The following is a 14,087-nucleotide window of genomic DNA, read 5'->3' as shown; positions in this document are numbered from 1 at the left end:
CATCACATAACATAGATACATTACATAACATAGACATAACACATTACATAGATACATTATATAGACACATACCATTACATAGACACAACATTACATAGACACATAACACAGATACATTACATAGACACATTACATAGATACATTACATAGACACATTACATAGACACATTACATAGATACATTACATAGATACATTACATAGACACATTACATAGACACATTACATAGATACATTACATAGATACATTACATAGATACATTACATAGATACATTACATAGATACATTACATAGATACATTACATAGACACATTACATAGATACATTACATAGACACATTACATAGACACATTACATAGATACATTACATAGATACATTACATAGACACATTACATAGACACATTACATAGATACATTACATAGATACATTACATAGATACATTACATAGATACATTACATAGATACATTACATAGATACATTACATAGACACATTACATAGACACATTACATAGATACATTACATAGATACATTACATAGATACATTACATAGATACATCACATAGATACATTACATAGATACATTACATAGACACACATGAATTTTTATTGTTTTGTGCGTTTCATGAATAAAAAGATGTGGAACCCATATCACTCTGCGCCTTGGTCCGAATGTTATTTTGACGATGGTGACACATACACACATGACATAGCTACATGACATACAGTTGAAGTCAGAAGTTTACATACACCTAGGTCAAATACATTTAAACTCAGTTTTCACAATTCCTGATATTTAATCCTAGTAAAAATTCCCGGTCTTAGGTCAGTTAGGATCACCACTTTATTTTAAGAATGTGAAATGTCAGAATAATAGTAGAGAGAATGATTTATTTCAGCTTTTATTTATCTCCTCACATTCCCAGTGGGTCAGAAGTTTACATACACTCCATTAGTATTTGGTAGCATTGCCTTTAAATTGTTTAAATTGGGTCAAACGTTTCGGCTAGCCTTCCACAAGCTTCCCACAATATGTTGGGTGAATTTTAACCCATTCCTCCTGACAGAGCTGGTGTAACTGAGTCAGGTTTGTAGGCCTCCTTGCTCACACACACTTTTTCAGTTCTGCCCACAAATTTTCTATAGGATTGAGGTCAGGGCTTGGTGATGGCCACTCCAATACCTTGACTTTGTTGTCCTTAAGCCATTTTGCCACAACTTTGGAAGTACACTTGGGGTCATTGTCCATTTGGAAGATCCATTTGCGACTAAGATTTAACTTCCTGACTGATGTCTTGAGATGTTGCTTTAATGTATCTATATAATTGTCGTCCCTCATGATGCCATCTATTTTGTGGAGTGCACGAGTCCCTCCTGCAGCAAAGCAGCCCCACAACATGATGCTGCCAACCCCACAACATGATGCTGCCACCCCCGTGCTTCACGGTTGGGATGGTGTTCTTTGGCTTGCAAGCCTCCACTTTTTCCTCCAAACATAACGATGGTCATTATGGCCAAACAGTTCTATTTTTGTTTCATCAGACCAGAGGATATTTCTCCAAAAAGTACGATCTTTGTCCCCATGTGCAGTTGCAAACTGTACACTGGCTTTTCATGGCGGTTTTGGAGCAGTGGCTTCTTCCTTGCTGAGCGGCCTTTCAGGTTATGTCGATATAGGACTCGTTTTACTGTGGATATAGATACTTTTGTACCGGTTTCCTCCAGCATCTTCACAAGGTCCGTTGCTGTTCTGGGATTGATTTGCACTTTTCGCACCAAAGTATGTTCATCTCTAGGAGACAGAATGCGTCTCCTTCCTGAGCGGTATGACGGCTGCGTGGTCCCATGGTATTTATACTTGCGTACTATTGTTTGTATAGATGAACGTCGTACCTTCAGGCATTTGGAAATGACTCCCAAGGATGAACCAGACTTATTTTTATGAGGTCTTGGCTGTTTTCTTTTTTCCCCCATGATGTCAAGCAAAGACGCACTGAGTTTGAAGGTAGGACTTGAAATACATCCACAGGTACACCTCCAACTGACTCATGATGTCAATTAGCCTATCAGAAGCTTCTAAAGCCATGACATCCTTTTCTGGAATTGTCCAAGCTGTTTAAAGGCACAGTCAACTTAGTGTATGTAAACCTCTATCCCACTGGAATTGTGATACAGTGAATTTCAGTGAAATAATCTGTCTGTAAACAATTGTTGGAAAAATGACTTGCGTCATGCACAAAGTAGATGTCCTAACCGACTTGCCAAAACTGTAGTTTGTTAACAAGACATTTGTGGAGTGGTTGAAAAACGAGTTTTAATGACTCCAACCTAAGTGTATGTAAACTTCTGACTTCAACTGTAGATACATCACATTACATAGATATATAGCATACAGTGGCAAAAAATGTATGTGGAATACCTGTATTTCTGCATACATTTGTCATAAAACGTCACTACCATAGTATGTGTACAGTACATCCTGTTAAGTCCTGCTGGATATACTATTAAAACAACTGTCATACTTGAGTACAAGAACCAGTGCATTCAGAAAAGTATTCAGACCCCTTGACTTTTTCCACATTTTGTTACGTTGCAGACTAGAAAAAGTATGTGAACCCTTCGGAATTACCTGGAGTTCCGTATAAATGTCATAACATTTGATCTAATCTTCATCTAAGTCACAACAATAGACAAACACAGTCTGCTTAAACTAATAACACACAAACAATGATACGTTTTCATGTCTTTATTGAACACACTGTGAAAACATTCACAGTGCAGGGTGGGAAAAGTATGTGAACCCTTGGATTTAATAACTGGTTGACCCTCCATTTTGCAGCAATAACCTCAACCAAACATTTTCTGTAGTTGCGGATCAGACCTGCACAATGGTTAGGAGGAATTTTGGACCATTCCTCTTTACAAAACTGTTTCAGTTCAGCAATATTCTTGGGATGTCTGGTGTGAACCGCTCTCAAGGTCATGCCACAGCATGTCAAATCAGGTTGAGGTCAGGAACCTGACTGGGCCACTCCATTTTCTTCTGTTGAAGCCATTCTGTTGTTGATTTACTTCTGTGTTTTGGGTCATTGTCCTGTTGCATCACCCAACTGCTGTTGAGCTTTGATTGGCAGACAGATAGCTTTACATTCTCCTGTAAAATGGCTTGATAAACTTGGGAATTCATTTTTCCGTCGATGATAGCAAGCTGTCCAGGCCCTGAGGCAGCCCCAAACCATGATGCTCCCTCCACCATACTTTACAGTTGAGATGAGGTTTTGATGTTGGTGTGCTGTGCCTTTTTTCTCCACACATGGAGTGGTGTGTTCCTTCCAAACAACTCAACTTTAGTTTCATCTGTCCACAGAATATTTTGCCAGTAGCGCTGTGGAACATCCAGGTGCTCTTTCGCAAACTTCAGACGTGTAGCATTTTTTGGACAGCAGTGACTTCTTCCATGGTGTCCTCCCATGAACACCATTCTTGTTTAGTGTTTTACGTTTTGTAGACTCGTCAACAATGACGTTAGCGTGTTCCAGAGATTTCTGCAAGTCTTTAGCTGACACTCTAGGATTTTTCTTAACCTCGTTGAGCATTCTGTGCTGTGCTCTTGCAGTCATCTTTGCAGGATGGCCACTACTAGGGAGAGTAGCAACAGTGCTAATCTTTCTCCATTTATAGACAATTTGTCTTACTGTGGACTAATGAACATCAAGGCTTTTAGAGATACTTTTATAACCCTTTCCAGCTTTATGCAAGTCAACAATTCTTAATCTTAGGTCTTCTGAGATCTCTTTTTTTAGAGGCACGGTTCACATGAGGCAATGCTTCTTGTGAAAAGCAAACTCAAATGTGGTGAGTTTTTTATAGAGCAAGGCAGCTCTAACCAACATCTTCAATCTCGTCTCATTGATTGGACTCCAGGTTAGCTGACTCCTGACTCCAATTAGCTTTAGGAGAAGTCATTAGTCTAGGGGTTCACATACTTTTTCCAACCTACACTGTGAATGTTTAAATTATGTATTCAATATAGAGAAGAAAAAATACAATAATGTGTGTGTTATAAGTTGAAGCACACTGTTTGTCTATTGTTGGAACTTGGATGAAGAAAATATCAAATTTGATGACCAATTTATGCAGAAATCCAGATAATTCCAAAGGGTTCACATACTTTTTTTTGCCACTGTATATACATTTACACTACATAGATACATTATATAGACACATTACATACTGTATATACAGATACATTATATAGACACATTACATACTGTATATACAGATACATTATATAGACACATTACATACTGTATATACATTTACACTACATAGATACATTATATAGACACATTACATACTGTATATACATAGATACACACAAAAAAACAGGTTCGACTGTTCACACATTAGCCAGCTTTTGACATTCATTTTAAAAGGAAGATTGTGCCACAAAATCATGCTGAAGTGGCTTTGCGCTGCTGTGGTAGTTTGTTCTTACCAGATAGACTCTTATTTAAAACAGTGAATATTACCGTCTCTGGCTCTGGTATTATGCTGGTGGACATTTCTAGCAAATGAAAAATAGTTGGTACCTGGGGTCTGAGTCTGGGATACTTCTGTGGAACTGAATTAATACTACTCTTTATCCACAGATAGCCGGCCTAGCTGTTTAAAATGCTGGACCTCCAGATGAGCATGAGGATGTGTAAGTACAATTCTTACACGCTTGTTTTGGCTGGTCTGTAGCTTATTCTTGAGACGTTTGGGGCTGCTGGTGTACCATGATGTGCGGGCATAACCAAAGTAACACTGGACGAACACGCTTGCCTGAGTCTTTAGACCAGGGTTTCCCAAACTCGGCCCAGGGGCCCCCCCTGGGTACACGTTTTGGTTTTTGCCGTACACAGCTGATTCAATTTTTTACACCTTTATTTAACGAGGCAAGTCAGTTAAGAACAAATTCTTATTTTCAATGACGGCCTAGGAACAGTGGGTTAACTGCCTGTTCAGGAGCAGAACGACAGATTTGTACCTTGTCAGCTCGGGGATTTGAACTTGCAACCTTCCGATTACTAGTCCAACGCTCTAACCACTAGGCTACCCTACCAACTAATCATCAAGCTTTGATCATTTTAAATCAGCTGGGGGGGGGGGGGAAGACTAAGCATGCACCCTTTCAGGTCCCGAGGACAGAGTCTGAGAAACACTGCTTAAGTTTGTCTATAGCAACATCCAATTGGTGACCAATTTTCATGGGAATATTCAAAAATCTGGAAAAAAAACAAGATGTGCATTTTCCCACCAGAGTTTTGTTTGCATCAAATTGACTTGTTGTGGATAAAAGTCTGTGCGTAAATACATTATCCACACAAAAAAATAACTTTTGGGGTTAAATCCCCATTCTTGGTTTTGTCAAATTGTCCACTGTGGTATTGGCACGTGCGCTCTAGCCAACATCTCACAGATACAGTGCAGGTATAGCCTACACGATGAGATTATTATGGACAAAAGATTGAGATTCTTTTTATTTATCAAACGGCAGCCAAGTATCGATCATCGTGTCACCAGAATAATAAGACCCTCGATATCTATTGAATGGAGCATCAAGCTCATCACTGAGCACTTCCACCCCTCATTTCAACTGTAGGGCTAATAAAATAAATGTCCTACGTCGTGGGAGACCACACAACATGTCAACATGTGACTCCCAAGTTTACTTCAACATGATGGTTATTATTTCAATTGTTGTTCATTAAATGCATCTGTCACGGCAGATTTCCTCCTCTTCCTCTGAAGAGGTGAAACAAGGATCGGACCAATACGCAGCGTGGTCGGTGTCCGTGGTTTTTAATAAGAAAAACTAAACATGAACACAAATACAAAATAATAACGTGAACTGGCAAAGAACCAGTCCCGTGTGGCACAAACACTGACACAGGAAACAATCACCCACCAAAATACACAAAGAATATGGCTGCCTAAATATGGTTCCCAATCAGAGACAACGATAGACAAGCTGCCTCTAATTGAGAACCAATCTAGGCAACCATAGACATAAATTAACCTAGGAAGGAAACAGCCCCATAAACTTACAAAAAACCCTAGACAAAACAAACACCCTAGATAAGACAAAAACCATACATCACCCATGTCACACCCTGGCCTAACCAAAATAATGAAGAAAACAAAGACAACTAAGGCCAGGGCGTGACAGCGTCATCACTGCCATTTCTCACATAATTAATTTTACTGTATTTTGTTTAGTTAAAAAAAATGTTAAATCAACCTTATTTTACCAGGTAAATTGACTGAGAACACATTCTCATTTACAGCAATAAAACCTGGGGAATAGTTACAGGGGAGAGGAAGGGGGGGGGGGGGGGGGGGGTGAATGAGCCAATTGGAAGCTGGGGATGATTAAGTGGTCATGATAGTATGAGGGCCAGACTGGGAATTTATCAAGGACACCAGGCGTTAACACCCCTAGTCTTACTCGATGTTTACCTACAAATGTGCTGTTTCCACCAAGCCTGTCATCACATGTTTGTATCTGACATGTACTTTAGTCCCATTAAAAGGCTGGATGGAACCTTTTTTGACATCAACAGAATGTTGCAGATGATGGAATTATAATTTGTATGAATGTGCACTTTCCTACTGGAAACTTTGGAAGTAGCCTAATCAGATTAAAACAATGTGACTGGTTGTGTTTATACCACATAGAAAAGGTAATTAAATTAAAAAAGTTAAATGACAAATATTTAGTCTATATTGAAGCATTCGTTTCTTGGTGCGCGAGGAATAGCTGCTCTGATTGGAGAGGAGGCAGAGCCCGTGTTAAACTCACCTTAATAAATGGGACTGCCTGTGGCCAGTTATAGTAGGACGATTTGGGAGAATTATGATCTGCAACAGACAGATCATCTCAGTATCAGAAGTTTTTTTTTAAATACAGCCAGACTGGCATGCTACTGTGCCTTTCTAGACCTTATAAACCATATTTTAATTTTACTTAACTAGACACGTCAAACAAATTCAAACAAATTCTTATTTACAATGACGGCCTATAGTAGACCCACAACTGATCCAAATGGAAGGAAACGTTCAAATCACAGGGCTTTTGTGTCGTTATTCAAAGGACAATTTACTGCAATCTACAGTTTGTTAACTTGAAAACAATAACGCAATTATTCATTGTATTGTGGTGTTGTAGGCTAGTCTAGGAAGGAACATTGCATTGTGGTGTTGTAGGCTAGTCTAGGAAGGAACGTTGTATTGTGATGTTGTAGGCTAGTCTAGGAAGGAACATTGTATTGTGATGTTGTAGTCTAGTCTAGGAAGGAACATTGTATTGTGGTGTTGTAGGCTAGTCTAGGAAGGAACATTGTATTGTGGTGTTGTAGGCTAGTCTAGGAAGGAACATTGCATTGTGGTGTTGTAGGCTAGTCTAGGAAGGAACATTGCATTGTGGTGTTGTAGGCTAGTCTAGGAAGGAACATTGTATTGTGGTGTTGTAGGCTAGTCTAGGAAGGAACATTGTATTGTGGTGTTGTAGGCTAGTCTAGGAAGGAACATTGTATTGTGGTGTTGTAGGCTAGTCTAGGAAGGAACATTGTATTGTGGTGTTGTAGGCTAGTCTAGGAAGGAACATTGTATTGTGGTGTTGTAGGCTAGTCTAGGAAGGAACATTGCATTGTGGTGTTGTAGGCTAGTCTAGGAAGGAACATTGTATTGTGGTGTTGTAGGCTAGTCTAGGAAGGAACATTGTATTGTGGTGTTGTAGGCTAGTCTAGGAAGGAACATTGCATTGTGGTGTTGTAGGCTAGTCTAGGAAGGAACATTGCATTGTGGTGTTGTAGGCTAGTCTAGGAAGGAACATTGTATTGTGGTGTTGTAGGCTAGTCTAGGAAGGAACATTGTATTGTGGTGTTGTAGGCTAGTCTAGGAAGGAACATTGTATTGTGGTGTTGTAGGCTAGTCTAGGAAGGAACATTGTATTGTGGTGTTGTAGGCTAGTCTAGGAAGGAACATTGTATTGTGGTGTTGTAGGCTAGTCTAGGAAGGAACATTGTATTGTCCCTAAACAAGATCAATGGCGGAGCTGTCTCATGTCGTCACTGTTATTTTATGCGCAATGATGCACCTGGCCTCTCCGCTATCAGCTATTCCTATTGGTTCTTCTGGATGCTTTTATGTGTGGTATGATTGTTAGTTAGCCTATTGCAGATCTGGACAAACAATCCACCTACCACTATTGTCACTATGAATGGTGGATAGAGAGCAGGATACACAGACTGGTAGACTATATTGAACTGTGGTATAGTTAAGCAATAAGGGCTGTTCTTAGGTACGACGCAGCGCTGTGGTATATTGGCCATATACAACAATCCCAGCGGTGACCTTTTGCTATTAGAAACTGATTACCAACATAATTAGAGCAGTGCAAACAAATGTTTTGTCGTACCCGTGGTATAAGGTCTGATATACCACGGCTGTCAGCCAATCAGCATTCAGGGCTCGAACCACCCAGTTTATAATAAAAGTTAGCATGCGGAAAAGCGTAGTGCATAAGGGAAGAAACAAAACCTCTTTATATAGAGGAGGTGCATGTAAACAGATGAGGAAATGTGGCTAGGATGGAAGAAATTACAGTGCCTTCAGAAAGTATTCACACCCCTTGACTTTTTCCACATTTATTGGGGTGTGAATACTTTCTGAATACTTATTCTTCCCAGGAAGCCACAGTATACGAGGCAGACACCACATACCCCACACCCAGGCAGACACCACATACCCCACGCCCAGGCAGCAACAGCATACCCCACACCCAGGCAGCAACAGCATACCCCACACCCAGGCAGACACCACATACCCCACACCCAGGCAGACACCACATAATCCCACACCCAAGCAGATACCACATACCCCATGTCCAGGCAGATACCACATACCCCATGCCCAGGCAGATACCACATACCCCATGCCCAGGCAGACACCACATACCCCACGCCTAGGCAGACACCACATACCCCACACCCATACAGACACCACATACCCCACGCCCAGGCAGACACCACAAACCCCACACCCAGGCAGACACCACATACCCCACGCCCAGGCAGACACCACATACCCCACGCCCAGGCAGACAGCACATACCGCACGCCCAGTCAGACACCACATACCCCACACCCAGGCAGACACCACATACCCCACACCCAGGCAGACACCACAAACCCCACACCCAGGCAGACACCACATACCCCAAGTCCAGGCAGACACCACATACCCCACGTCCAGGCAGATACCACATACCCCACGTCCAGGCAGACACCACATACCCCACGCCCAGGCAGATACCACATACCCCACGCCCAGGCACACACCACATACCCCACACCCAGGCAGACAACACATACCCAGGCAGACACCACATACCCAGGCAGACACCACATACCCCACACCCAGGCAGACACCACATACCCCACACCCAGGCAGACACCACATACCCCACACCCAGGCAGAAACCACATACCCCACACCCAGGCAGACACCACATACCCCACACCCAGGCAGAAACCACATACCCCACGCCCAGGCAGACAACACATACCCAGGCAGACACCACATACCCAGGCAGAAACCACATACCCCACACCCAGGCAGACACCACATACCCCACACCCAGGCAGACACCACATACCCCACACCCAGGCAGACACCACATACCGTGAGTATTTTTCAGATAAATGCTGTAAATACATCACTGGGGGCATGACCTCGACCCCGACCACCGTCGTCTCGGTCGTTTTCTATAACCATCTTACTCATTGCACCAGCAAATGGAGGAAGAACTAATTATTTGTGATTAGAAAGCCCATGAGAACAAGTACAATCTTCAGCACACAATGTCCAGGGGGTGAGCACCCTCTACCACTATGGGACGGTTTAGTTGGTGAAACGAAAGAAGGTCTCATTTTCCAATTGTTTGTTGAAGGAATTAATCAGAGCATCACGCTTATCATGTGGAAAAACCCAAACCCCAGTCGCTACATTCTTCTCTTATAGTCTGATGTGGAGACATCCCCACCCAACACTGACACTCTTCCGTCACCTCTATCTCGACGATCACCTCACCTGTCACATCAATATATCCTCCCTCCCAACCCCCCCTGATTGCCGTAGCCTAGCAACAGCGTAGCCACAGAGACCCGTGATGTCTTCGAAAATGGAATCAAAAGTACAAACGGATACAGGTTTGTTCTGACCATAGTATTATGGGCTGTTAGTATTAGAGCTGAAGGATGGAAAAGGGGCAGGCTATCATCTGTAAAATCATCTATCCTGATCTTCTGTGACCTTCCCTGTCTGCAGCCGACGGCAAACCTAATTTTCCCTTTTTTGGGGGATCAATGAAGTACAGTGATTGATTGATTTATTGAAATTAATGCATTAGTTTATTAATTCATATATTTATTCATTCATTACATATCAAGACCTGAAGAAATTGAGTATGGCTCCCTCCCTCTTTCGCTCTCTCTCTCTCTCCACTCCTTTATCAGGCAGCAGATAAGAGCATATAAGAGAGTACATGTTCACAGGTTCAGTGTGTCAATAGTCAAACTGCTATATAACAGTCACCCCACTGTTATTATGCAACAGTTCTAATGTTGTGCTCTTTAAAGACCCCGGGTCCAAAGTCCCAGTGAATGGACCACTTCTGTAGCTCTATAGATACGGGCAGACATCCAAGCACAATGCCAGTTCTCTTTCTGTTTAGCAACATTTACTATTGTATTGGGATCCTCGTTAGCTATAGCCAAAGCTGCGGCTACTCTTCCTGGGGTCCACACAACTCATGACTCAATCACAGTTTTCACCCTAACAGCTCACAAAATTAGCTACAGATGAAGATTCCTCCCAGCTAAGGCTTCAACTCAACCACAGTTTTCACCCTAGCAACCGTACCATTCAGCTCATAAATGAGCTCCAGGTGGAGATTCCTACCTGCTAAGGCTTCAATTTAATCCTTCACCTCAGGGACCGTGTTGAATTTCCCTCCCGCTAAAGTTTCAATTTAATCCTTCACTTTAGCTACATATGTGGACTTTTTAGATATCCGTCACTCCACTCCGTTCAATAAATTGAACAGCATCATGATCAGATTGGGGTTTCTTCAAACTCTATCATCCCCTGCTGGCACTACACGACTGGCTACGATTCTACGGTAGCTCTGTTGGAAACAGAGAAAGACAGAGAGGATGAGGGTCCATCCAAATCATCTTGGTGCCTGGACACTGTCCTTGCACTTCAAGGCCTGCGCTGAGACATTGACTTATCAACCCCCCAACTCCCACTCAGGAAACCCCAACCATAAATGATCAGCATTATCATCACACTGCAGGCCCGCAACAAGTAACCATCATTGACTCGTGTTTTAGTCCATGTCCCCGCTTGAGGCTTAGGCTCAATGGTACAGTTCAAGAAAAGCTTGTATCGAGCCTCCCGGGTGGCGCAGTGGTTAAGGGCGCTGTACTGCAGCGCCAGCTGTGCCATCAGAGTCCCTGGGTTCGCGTCGTAACCGGCCGCGACCGGGAGGTCGTCCGGGTTAGGGAGGGATTGGTCGGAAGGGATCTCCTTGTCTCATCGCGCACCAGCGACTCCTGTGGCGGGCCGGGCGCAGTGCGCGCTAGCCAAAGGTTGCCAGGTGCACGGTGTAGCCTCCGACACATTGGTGCGGCTGGCTTCCGGGTTGGATGCGCGCTGTGTTAAGAAGCAGTACGGCTGGTTGGGTTGTGTATCGGAGGACGCATGACATTCAACCTTCGTCTCTCCCGAGCCCGTACGGGAGTTGTAGCAATGAGACAAGATAGTAGCTACTACAACAATTGGATACCACGAAAAAGGGGTAAAATTAAAAAAAAAAATATATATATATATATATAAAAAAATAAAAGCTTGTATCTTGCACCTGCCAATTCAAGCTACAGTAGCTCTATGTTATTTGCAAATTAGCTTGTATTATGCTTGTATTAGAAACTCCGACTGATCTGAAATACCACAGCTGTGGCATTGGATTAGAGACTCAGACTGATCTGAAATCAGCTGCGGCATTGGATTAGAGACTCAGACTGATCTGAAATCAGCTGCGGCATTGGATTAGAGACTCAGACTGATCTGAAATCAACTGCGGCATTGGATTAGAGACTCAGACTGATCTGAAATCAGCTGCGGCATTGGATTAGAGACTCAGACTGATCTGAAATCAGCTGCGGCATTGGATTAGAGACTCAGACTGATCTGAAATCAGCTGCGGCATTGGATTAGAGACTCAGACTGATCTGAAATCAACTGCGGCATTGGATTAGAGACTCAGACTGATCTGAAATCAGCTGCGGCATTGGATTAGAGACTCAGACTGATCTGAAATCAGCTGCGGCATTGGATTAGAGACTCAGACTGATCTGAAATCAGCTGCGGCATTGGATTAGAGACTCAGACTGATCTGAAATCAACAGAGGGAACAGAGGGTTAACTGCCTTGCTCAGGGGCAGAACCACAGATTTTTACCTTGTCAGCTCTGGGATTTGATCCAGCAACCTTTCGGTTACTGGCACAACCCTCTAACCACTAGGCTAAACTGGATCCTGGACTTCATGACGGGCCACCCCCGGGTGGTAAGGGTAGGCAACAACACGTCTGCCACGCTGATCCTCAACACGGGGGCCCCACAAGGGTGCATGCTCATCTCCTGTACTCCCTGTTCAGCCATGACTGCGTGGCCAAAAACGATTCCAACACCATGATTAAGTTTGCTGATAACACAACAGTGGTAGGCCTGATCCCTGACAATGATGAGACAGCCTATGGGGAGGTCAGAGAACAGGCAGTGTGGTGCCAGGACAACAACCTCTCCCTCAATGTGAGCATGACAAAGGAGCTGATCGGGGATTACAGGAAAAGGCGGGCCGAACAGGCCTCCATTAATATCAACGGGGCTGTAGTGGAGCGGGTCGAGAGTATCAAGTTCCTCTGTGTCCACATCACCAACGAACTATCATGATCCAAACACACCAAGACAGTTGTGAAGAGGGCACGACAAAACCTTTTCACCCTTAGGAGACTGAAAAGATTTGGCATGGGTCCCCAGATCCTCAAAATCTTCTACAGCTCCACCATCAAGAGCATCCTGACCAGTTGCATCACCGCCTGGTATGGGAACTGCTCGGCATCTGACCGTAAGGTGCACAGAAGGTTGTGCGAACGGCCCAGTACATCACTGGGGCCAAGCTTCCTGCCATCCAGGACCTATACAATAGGCGGTGTCAGGGGAAAGCCCATAAAATTGTCAGACTCCAGTCACCCAAGTCATAGACTATTTTCTCAGCAACCGCACGGCAAGTGGTACCGGAGCACCAAGTCTAGGCCCAAAAAGCTCCTTAACAGCTTCTACCCCCCAAGCCATAAGACTGCTGAACAATTAGTCAAATGGCCACCAGACTATTAAATTGACCCCCCCCCCCCCCCCCCCCCCCATTTGTTTTGTACACTGCTGCTACTCTCTGTTTATTATCTATGCATAGTCACTTCACCCCTACCTACATGTACAAATTACCTCAATTAACCTGTACCCCCGGCACATTGACTCAGTAACAGTACCCCCTGTATATAGCCTCGTTATTGTTATGTTATTTTGTTACTTTTTATTATTTTTTTTACTTTAGTTTATTTGGTAAATATTTTATTAACTCTTCTTGAACTGCACTGTTGGTTAAGGGCTTGTGTGCAAGCATTTTACGGTAAGGTCTACTACACCTGTTGTATTCGATGGTTGTGACAAATGAAGTTAGATTTGATTTGTTCCACGATATATAACCAGTTGATATTACAGATTCAATAAATTAATCTTAAATGACAGTTGCTTTTTTATTGACTGAGGGTACAAAATATTAGGATCACCTTTCTAATATTGAATTGCACCCCCTCTCGCATTCAGAACAGCCTCAATTCGTCAGAGCATGGACACAGCAACGTGTCGAAAGTTTTCCCCTCTGACTCAGCAACGTGTCGAAAGTTTTCCCACAGGG

The sequence above is a fragment of the Oncorhynchus mykiss genome, chromosome 30 (assembly GCF_057628025.1).
Source record: "Oncorhynchus mykiss isolate SJ-2025 chromosome 30, ASM5762802v1, whole genome shotgun sequence".
In the NCBI taxonomy this organism is placed as follows: domain Eukaryota; kingdom Metazoa; phylum Chordata; class Actinopteri; order Salmoniformes; family Salmonidae; genus Oncorhynchus; species Oncorhynchus mykiss.
This window is presented reverse-complemented; position numbering follows the sequence as displayed.